Below are 9,140 nucleotides of genomic sequence, written 5' to 3' on the forward strand. Positions count from 1 at the left end.
TCAAGTTCTAAGAGGTCATTTGAGGTAAAAGCCATCTCAAAACCCCACCAACATTCCATCTACCCTCTCCTTGAGAACTTCCAATAACAAGGAGCTCATCAATTCTGTGTGTACTTCATTGTCAGACAACAAAAAGGGCTTCCTTTGAGCTAAAGAAGAAGTTCCCTCTCTGTAACTTGGACCCAGAGAACCCAGTTCAGTCCTGTGGGGTCACACAGGGGAAAAATAACTCCCTTCTTTGTGCCAGTTCCTCCCATTTCTGCAAATAAAACAAAGTGTGAACTGCTATCTGCCAAGCCCGTGTTCTTCAGGACTCTTTCATGATGAAATCTGAAGAATACCAGCCATTGTGGGAGAAGCAGAGGATCCTCCCATGAAACTATGAGACTCTCCAATGCTCTTCCATATAGAATGATCCTACCTCTGCTCTTGCCTCTCCACATCTGTCCACCTAGGGTTCTTCAGCAACTTCCATTGTCCTTTAAGGGAGCTTTCCATTTTCATCTAAATTTCATCTGAGTCAGAGAGAAACATAAGAGATTTGGTCTCCAGAACTAGCCACAATGCAAGCGTGTGAACTTTGATAGCTAGGGAACTGAGATTGCTTCTTGGTCTTTTGGCTAAGATCAAGTGTAGTATCTGTTATTATCAGCTTAATAGCTAGAGAATTGGTTTTTTAAAAAATCCTATTTTTGAGTGTTTTAAGTCAGATAGGAGAGCTGAGAGAGATACTTTGTCTACTAACTAGCCCAGGGCTATTTAAAGACCTATTGAGGACCAACAAAATAAGTCCCAGAGCCTAAGACAGGCCCTGGACAAGGACAAGGGGCCAGGAATATGGGAATGACAAGACAAAGACCGGAGCATAGCCAAAATTTTCTCAACAATGAGGGATATACAAAAGTAGGGAAAAAGGAAGTTATCTTTCAGGTCATTCCTTTTATCTTCATGGGTACTTTGTTCCCAGCCTCTTCCCACTGCCAGCAACAGGGACTGGTGTATTTGGGTGCTCCATAAATGCATGTGAAATAAATGAATCTTTCATCAAAACCCATTAAAAGCTCTAGGTTTGCATCCTTTGACCACTTACATGGACCATTTATTAAGCACCAGCAGCATTCTAGGCACTGTGTCAGACACTGAAGAGTTTATAAGTAAATGTGACAGGAGCTCAGAGTTCAAATCCTGGCTGGGTAGGTGAGATATTTACCCAAGTGGCAGTAAGCACATAAAGATGTGATCAAGATTAGACAGGGTGGATGCTAAACATAGGGAGATGTTATAAAGGGGGTTAGCAGAAAGGCTCCATGGGAAAGGACTCACTTCAACTCATCTTACTCTGTTAAACTTGAAGCTTGATATCCCCTCCTCAATTACAAGAACTCAGTCTGATTATTCAAACTAAAATTCTTAGACATGACTTTCCAGTCAGAACTGGAGGGAGAATTTTCCCATGGAGGGTCCTTTTTTCTGGCTCCCTCTCCACTTCCTGGCAAGACCTCAGTTGGCTCTCCTCTGGACGACCCACCCTATTGTAAACTTCTCCCTGGCAGCTCACCTTCTCCCTGGGTTTGCAACTGGGAATCTCATACCTGCCTGCAGCCAAAAGATTTCAGGAAATGGTGCTTTGGAAACACATCTTTAAAATGAAAACAGATAAAGCAGCTGGCAGTGGAGCCAAGGAAAACTCTACTCTTTGTGAAAAGCAAGCAGTTTGTTGGCAGTGAAAACCTACCTGCTCTAAGCCACCACCACATCCTCTAATAAATGCACTAGCACACACAAAGACACATGTACACACAAACGCTCAGTGAGTGGACTACAGAATATGCCCTTGAAAATTTGAGAACTCACTTGTGATGCACTTTGGCTGCTAGAGCCTCCAACCCTTCGAAGCTCTAACCTACCAGGCCTAGGTCACACACTTCCTTCTGGAGAAACATTTATGGCTTCCTCCTCCACAATGCAGACAATTTAAACCAAGTTGAGTGGAATTTTTGTAGGCATTTCTAAGTTAGATGCACCCTTTAGCAATTATTACCTACAAGCCCTGAGGGTTGTGTTTCTAATGTAGTAAAAAGAAAAACAGAAGATGGGAGTAGGGAACATTTCATCTACTAGGATGGCATTAGTAAGCTGATCCTCACTTTGTGGAAGGCAGCTGCACCCTACCAGGAAATGTCATTTCAATAATATCCCCTTGCATGGCTATAATACATTCCAATTTATAAAGTGCTTCCACTTGGCCAAGCCTCCCAACAGACCTGAGTAAATTGGCCAGGATACTCATCATAGCCTCATGCAGATGAGGACACTGATGAGCAGATGATGAGTGTCTTGCTTGAGCACAAACACGTGGGAAGGAAGCAGCCAACACATCTTCCTGCACTGCGTCCAGGGCTCTGTCCATCACCGCGTGCACTTTGCTTCTGCAGGGGCTCAAAGGTGTTCATAATTTGAACATCAGGCAATTCAACAACCTTGGAGTGTATCCTGAATATAGCTGAGTTTCTTGGAATCCCACCTCCAAAAGTGAAAGTACCCCAAATCACAAAATTGAATTACACATGTTGTTCTTTGAGTTTGTTTTTTCTTTTTTTAAGATTTTATTTATTTCTTTGAAAGGGAGAGCGAGCATGAGCAGGGGGAGGGGAAGAAGGACAACTGACACAGGGCTCAATCCCAGGACCCTGAGATCATGACCTGAGTTGAAAGCAGACACTTAACTAACAGAGCCACCCAGGCACCCCGTTCTTTGAGTTTCTTTAAAGAAACAGCACAAGTGTTTTCCCGCTAGAAATTCAGAGCACACAGAGAACTTCCTCTGAATCCTCTTTACATACCCCTCCTCTCTCCAGTATATGCCATGCCACCATGGCAGCAGAAAAGAGCCTCTCTCTCTCTCTTTCTATCCCTATTCTCTCATTTTCACAGTCTCACATTTACCCTCTGCATTTCCTGTTCTCTGTGTCTGACCCTCTAGGAGGGCACAGACAAGAGGTCCGAGCTGAGTTGGAAGCACTAACTCTGGCATCCCTTGATAAGCTGGAATGACAGAGATGACAAGGGGTCCCAATTCTGGGAGCGTGTTGGCAGGAACATGCCACAACACAGACACAGTTCAACACATCACTGGGCCCAGCCCCATCTAGGCCCAAAAGTAAAACTCATCTTGCAGGCAGGGAAGAAATCTGACATTTACTGAGCTGATAGCACACTAGAGTTATAGTCACTGGCAATACAAGAGACAAGATGCTGACACTATCCCCCTACGGGAAGATGAGCAGAGAGCCAAGTGGAAAAGCATGAGTATTCACTAAAAGGCAAATGTAGAAATACCCTCAGGGGAAGATGAGCCTCACATGAGGAAGAAAGGGATTAACCCCAAAGTGTCCAAGCACCAGGGAGCCACTGAAGCTGCTAAAAAGAACCCCAGCGACCCATGATCTGCCCCTGCTGTCAGCCCAGGTGAAAGCAGACCAAGAAGCAGAAGTTTGTATTTCTTTAGGATTAGTCCATGAATCCAGAGTTGCCCAGACTACCACTGCCTGTGATTATCTGCTTCCCATCCATGCTGTAAGTTCTCTGAAGACAAGTTCTAAAACACCTTTGTAACCTCAGTATCTGGTACAGCGCCTGGATTCTTAGAAAATAAGAAACAAATAAAGAAAAGGAAGATGGGGGTAGAAGAATGTCTCTAGTCATTACTCTTTCGGCCCCACTAATAAAAGATGGGAAAACTTCTACCTTTCCACAAATGTGATTGTCCCTGGTTCTTGTGATCATGAAGCTATATTAGGATTGTCAGTATCTTACAATGAGTTTTTGGATCTTAATCTGTCTTCACTGTAGAATGGTTTTGGGAGCCAGACTCAAGGGAATTATTTGGGTTCATAGAGTGAGTCTTGACTTTGGGACTCTAGGAAAGCCATGTGACTGGCTGTAACCTTGAAGTTAGAAACTAGATGTCCCTTTAGGGATATTATTATCCAGAATATGATGAGTTATTAGGATGATGATTTTCCTATTTATCGTCAGATTCAGTGTGAGGTCTGCTCTGTCCTGTTCTGCATTATAGGGCGCTGACCCCTGCTTGCTACATTTCCCAAACTTCATTCCAACGGGCTTCTGAGTAAGGTTGACCAATTTCCTTCCTGGGGGAAGGAGAAAGCCCAGGTACTCCCCTCATTCCACATTTCAGGAGACGTCTCAACAGCAGTTTAGTCTCCTTTGGAGTCCCACTTCCACCGGTAAGGCTCTCCCTCTACAATTCTAGCTTCTAAACTCTGGTAACACCACCTCCCCTCCCCATCACTCCAGCCCTAGAGGTAATAGTGGCATCCTGCTAATCTAGGGTTTGCTTCACCCATGTGCCCTTGTAGTTCTATTAACCCTAATATTTAGCTAGTTTCCCATATTAAGGTTCTTCTCTTAACCTATCTGGCATAGGTTATGTTTTCCTGGAGGGACCCTGACCAAAACAGCTACCATTTTATATGAACTTTTCTCAGCCCCTACTACTCTGCCTAGACCATGAGGAATTAAAAACTATATATAAGTGTAATGACGAAGGGTCTTTGGGTTCAACCAACTTCCTAAACTAGGTGATAACCTGGCTGGAGGAGCTCAGACAGTGGTGTGCCAGTAACTACATAACAACGAGTTCTCCGAGAGAGAAAATCCCTGATTTATAGCATTTGCCAATTTCTGTAGCAAGTCCTCCCACCGTAGCTGACTTAAGCTACCAACACAACGTTACTGAATGTGGAGTTGGAAAGAAACATGCAGACACACAGTGATGGGGCACCTGGGTGGCTCAGTCAGTTAAGCGTCTACCTTCAGCTCAGGTCATGATCCCATGGTCCTGCTCCCTGCTTAGCAAGGATTCTTCTTCTCCCTCTCCCTCCCCTCACTCATGCTTGCTCTCTTTCTCTCTCACTGTCTCTCTAATAAATAAAATCTTAAAAAAAAAAAAAAGGAAACACACAGTGAAGTTGAGATGCAGCCAGTTTGCTAGACATCTGAGGAACAACAACCATGTGCCCTGAGGCAGATGAGAGAGAAGGGTGCGTAGGCAAGTGTGCAACTGCTCTAAGTAAAAGAGAGAACTTTGGGAGGCTGCAGAGAGTGGAGACAAGCCCAGGAATGGAGAAAGAGCAGGAGAGTTGAAAATCGAATCAAGAAGAAATGTCAAATAGGAACTCTGGGAGTACAGTGGTAAGAGTTGTGAGCTGTAGTGTCTTCCAAGAGAGCTGTAGAATCAACAGGAAAATACTCCTTGTCATTAATACGTTGGGGAGTTGAGATCATTTGGGGGGTGAATGAAAGAGCTGAAGGAGCTGCCCAAGAAGGACCCAACCACAGGGAGTGTTACAATGGCTCATAGAGAGGTGTTGTTACAAGGGTCCTTAGTATATCAATTCCAACAGCATCATTTAACAGATAAGGACACTTGAGCCAAGAAAGGCCACAGCCACTCAGGCAGACAGTGGCAGAATCCAGACTAAATCTCAGATTTCCTGACACGACCATTCATTCCTTCATTCAGCAAATATTGCTGACAGTGGAAGCATTACAAGCACGCATTACAGACATGGTCCTTGCCTTCAAGGACCTTACTACCCAGTACCAGAAAAAAAGGATTAAATAGCTTATCAGTTTGTAACTACTTTTTCAGGTGATAAGGTCTCTGAAGGAAATTACAGGACACTTGGAGAAACCTTACATGAAGACTTTATGTAGACCTAGGGGTAAAGGAAGGCATCTCTGAGGAGCTGACACTGAGCTGAGACAAGAATGAAGAAGATGAGTCTATTAGGTAAAGACCAGGGGAAAGAAGTTTCCAGGTAAAGCTACATTACATGCAGTGGTTCTGTTTCAAGATTTGAGTCCCCAGATAAATACCATTTATGTAGCAGTTCTTATCTTTCATCGCCAGACAGCCCCAAAATGCGTTGAAACCTATAAGCCCTGACTTAGAAATAATACGATAAAACTTTATCATAATATAGTATCTTAAATTTAGGTGCAAATACAATAGTATGACTGGATTTTACCCATATACTGTGGAATGAAAACTGATGGGTGCCTTGAGCCTGGGCAGTGTCACCTGGAAAGCTTAAACTCTCTCAATCACTATACCCCACCATCCCACACCCAAGTGAAGCCTCTGCCTCTCTCCGTAAGGAAAACCGAGGTAAAATAACATATTCTCCAGACCATGTCTTTGTACTTTTACTTGCTGAAACCCACCGGTGATGTCCCTTTGTTTTCCCTGACTGATTGAGGTAGATAACACTCCTGGGGAGCCCACAAGCTCCTAGAACAATGGCCCACTCCTCTCTCTACCTGCAGGGGTGAAAGCTGTGATCCAACCCTTCCTCTTGGGCTTTGGACTCCTCCCCCCAGACACTTTCCCCTCCAACTTGATCTTCTGACGTTGGGAGGTGGCATTAAATCTCACTTTTGCTTTCATGTCGAGCGGGTCCATCATATCATACTTCTCAGTCAGTCATTCTCTCATTTACTTTCAAATATCCACTTCAGCCAGGTTTACCTTCAGAGTCTTTCATGACCCCTCCAGACCTTAACCTGGGACAGAACGAACATCACCACCACTACACCTCAGACAGACTTACTACAGAAAATTTGGATCAATTTCATTTCTCTCTTCTCTAAAATGGATGCATACTTTGCATGGAAGTAGCTGTAAGGAAAAACAAATAACCCATTTGTAAATGCTCTGGATTTCTTCCTGAAACACCATCTGGACAGCCTAGTTCTATAATCCCGTGGATAAGATTGTGACGTCTTTTGTGAGAAATGCTTGTTTCCAAAAGGCCAAAATTCCAGCCCACTAATATTTTATAACTTTTGGCATGTTGCTTGAGTTCCTTCAGACTCAGTTTCTTTCCTTTGCAAAATGGGATAAATATTACTGTCTAGTCAACTGGCACCATAGGAACAATTCCTAAAATAATTTTGTGCATTTTAGAAGGCAAGACATCAGGGACATCCAAGTTTTTTGGATTTTTTTTTCTTTATATTAAATTACTTTGACTAGAGGCAGGGGCTTTAAAAATCCAAGTGGGGAAATTAGCAAAGAGGTGCACACAAATCATTGTGTTTCTTTTCCACATATGGTATGGCTGTGCCCTGCGATGTCAAGGATAAGCACTTTTCATCAGCATTTTAAAAATGTGCTGGGTCTCTTTTTCCTGAGGCTCCTGGATACAAGAGGCTGAAGAAATGGGAGTTCCTGGTATCTCTGGAGAAGAGCTTATTTCCTTTCCCATGTTCTCCAAACCCACCTGAGATCAATTGTCACTGGGATGAGGTGCCTTCATGGAGAGGCACCGAGGAGTGGAATCCTCTAGGAATATGAGAGCCTTTTCAGGATTTCAGGAAATGGAGAGTGTGTGAGACTCAAGCAGGACACACATCCGTTTTAAAGTAGAAAGCAAGGTTGCAGAACATGCCCCCAAAAGGAAGAGAGCAAACGTGATGCCCTCATTACCTCACTGTTCTGAAACCAGAAGAGACTGACCATGTCCCTCTAGACATTCAACATTCCACTGACAAATTCCCCCTCTCTGGTTAAGTTAATCAAATGTTCCAGAAACCAGCCCTCCCCCCACCCCAATCCATTGGACTTTCTAGTCTTTATGTGAAAGGTATTGATTCAAGAGCCCCTGATGGCTCCCTGCTACACCATTGATTTTTATTAAACACCCTGCCCCAATGCATTTGGCAGGTCCCAGGATTCTGTTCCCTTGTGTTCCTTCCATTTTCTTCATTGTAAGCCTCTCCTCCCTCAAATAAACCCTCACTCGGGTTTAAGACCTTCTTGGAAGATGATTCTATAGTGTTCCTTTCTAGACCTTCCCAACCCTCACTCTCATTCAAATGAGGGAATCACTAAAGGCCTCCTTGTCCTTGCCCCCCAGCAGACCCTCATAAATCCACAGTGAAGTTGGTTTTTTTTTTTTTAATTAAAGCGTCCAAATAATTAATGATCCACTCCATTTGTGCCATTGAAAACCCAAATGTCACACGGTTGAAAAGACCCAACCAAATAATTCAGTGTACCCTATAAAGCTTTAAAAAAGCAAAGCCCAAGAGGCCTGCATGACTGGTTTCTGTGCTGTCTGAAAAGCTTGGTTGGGTTTTTGGACACTTGATTGGATTCCAGGAATAATGTGCCCTGAGTACAAAGGGCTCTTTTGATGTGTCTGTGCCATGGCTCCTCCCTTCCCTCCTCGTTTTACCTGGGATACACATTCTCCTTGTCTCCCATGTTGGAAAAAATAACCCATGGAAGAGAGGAAAAAACAGCAGAGGGGAAGTCAGGCATGGGGGTTGGGAGGAAACTGCAGTTCTTCGTCTGAGTTTGGTTACTGAAGTCTGGTTATTCCACATGGAAGAGAAGAAATGGGAGTTTATACAATGTCTGTGACCAGAAACTGGAAAAATGTAATGAAAAGATGCCTCTTATTGGGTTGTGGTCCCTTGAGCTACGTGGAATGAATGAGTATCCCAGCGATGACCTGCTACTTTCAAAGAGTCAGAAGAACTACAGATTGCCAACCCCGGAAATCAAGAGGTATTTACATGCCTAATTCAGGCAGACAATCTCATAGTGAGACCATCCTGTAGATTTTTCATGGGTACTAGAATATTCAAGAAAGATGGAGAGAAAGAAGACAGATACCTCATTGCTAGAATGCCCTGAGAAAAGTGGCAGAGCCAACTCAAAGCTACTATTAAGCACTGGCCTTTGGAGACAAGGAGTATGGTCTAGCCCCAACTGCAGGGATGCCCAGATTGGCAGCCCAGGGCAGCAAGCCAGTGGTAGTAGTGGGCTACTTGAGGTCTTTCTCGCCTAACTTGAATAGGCTGTTTTATCCTTCTAGTTTTGTTTTCCTTATCTGCAAAAAAAAAAATGAACTTGACTGTGTCAATTCTGAGATTCTGTTTCAAAAATCTCCCAAACTAGCAGCTTAAAAAGAAAATCTATGTATTTAGTCTTTTTTAGTTTCAATAATATTCTATAAATGTCTATATAGGGATTGTATACATATAGACTCATTACATTTACTTTAAATATTTGATTTTTTTATTAGTTTCAGAGGTAGAATTTA

The 9,140-nt window shown here is 43.3% G+C and overlaps 1 pseudogene; it reads left to right on the top strand.

Annotated features, from left to right (window-relative positions):
- The first annotated feature begins 600 nt into the window (after window positions 1-600).
- Window positions 601-765, top strand: LOC113921229 (annotated as a pseudogene).
- The last annotated feature ends 8,375 nt before the right edge of the window (window positions 766-9,140 follow it).

The sequence above is a fragment of the Zalophus californianus genome, chromosome 3, assembly GCF_009762305.2.
Source record: "Zalophus californianus isolate mZalCal1 chromosome 3, mZalCal1.pri.v2, whole genome shotgun sequence".
Taxonomy (NCBI): Eukaryota; Metazoa; Chordata; class Mammalia; order Carnivora; family Otariidae; genus Zalophus; species Zalophus californianus.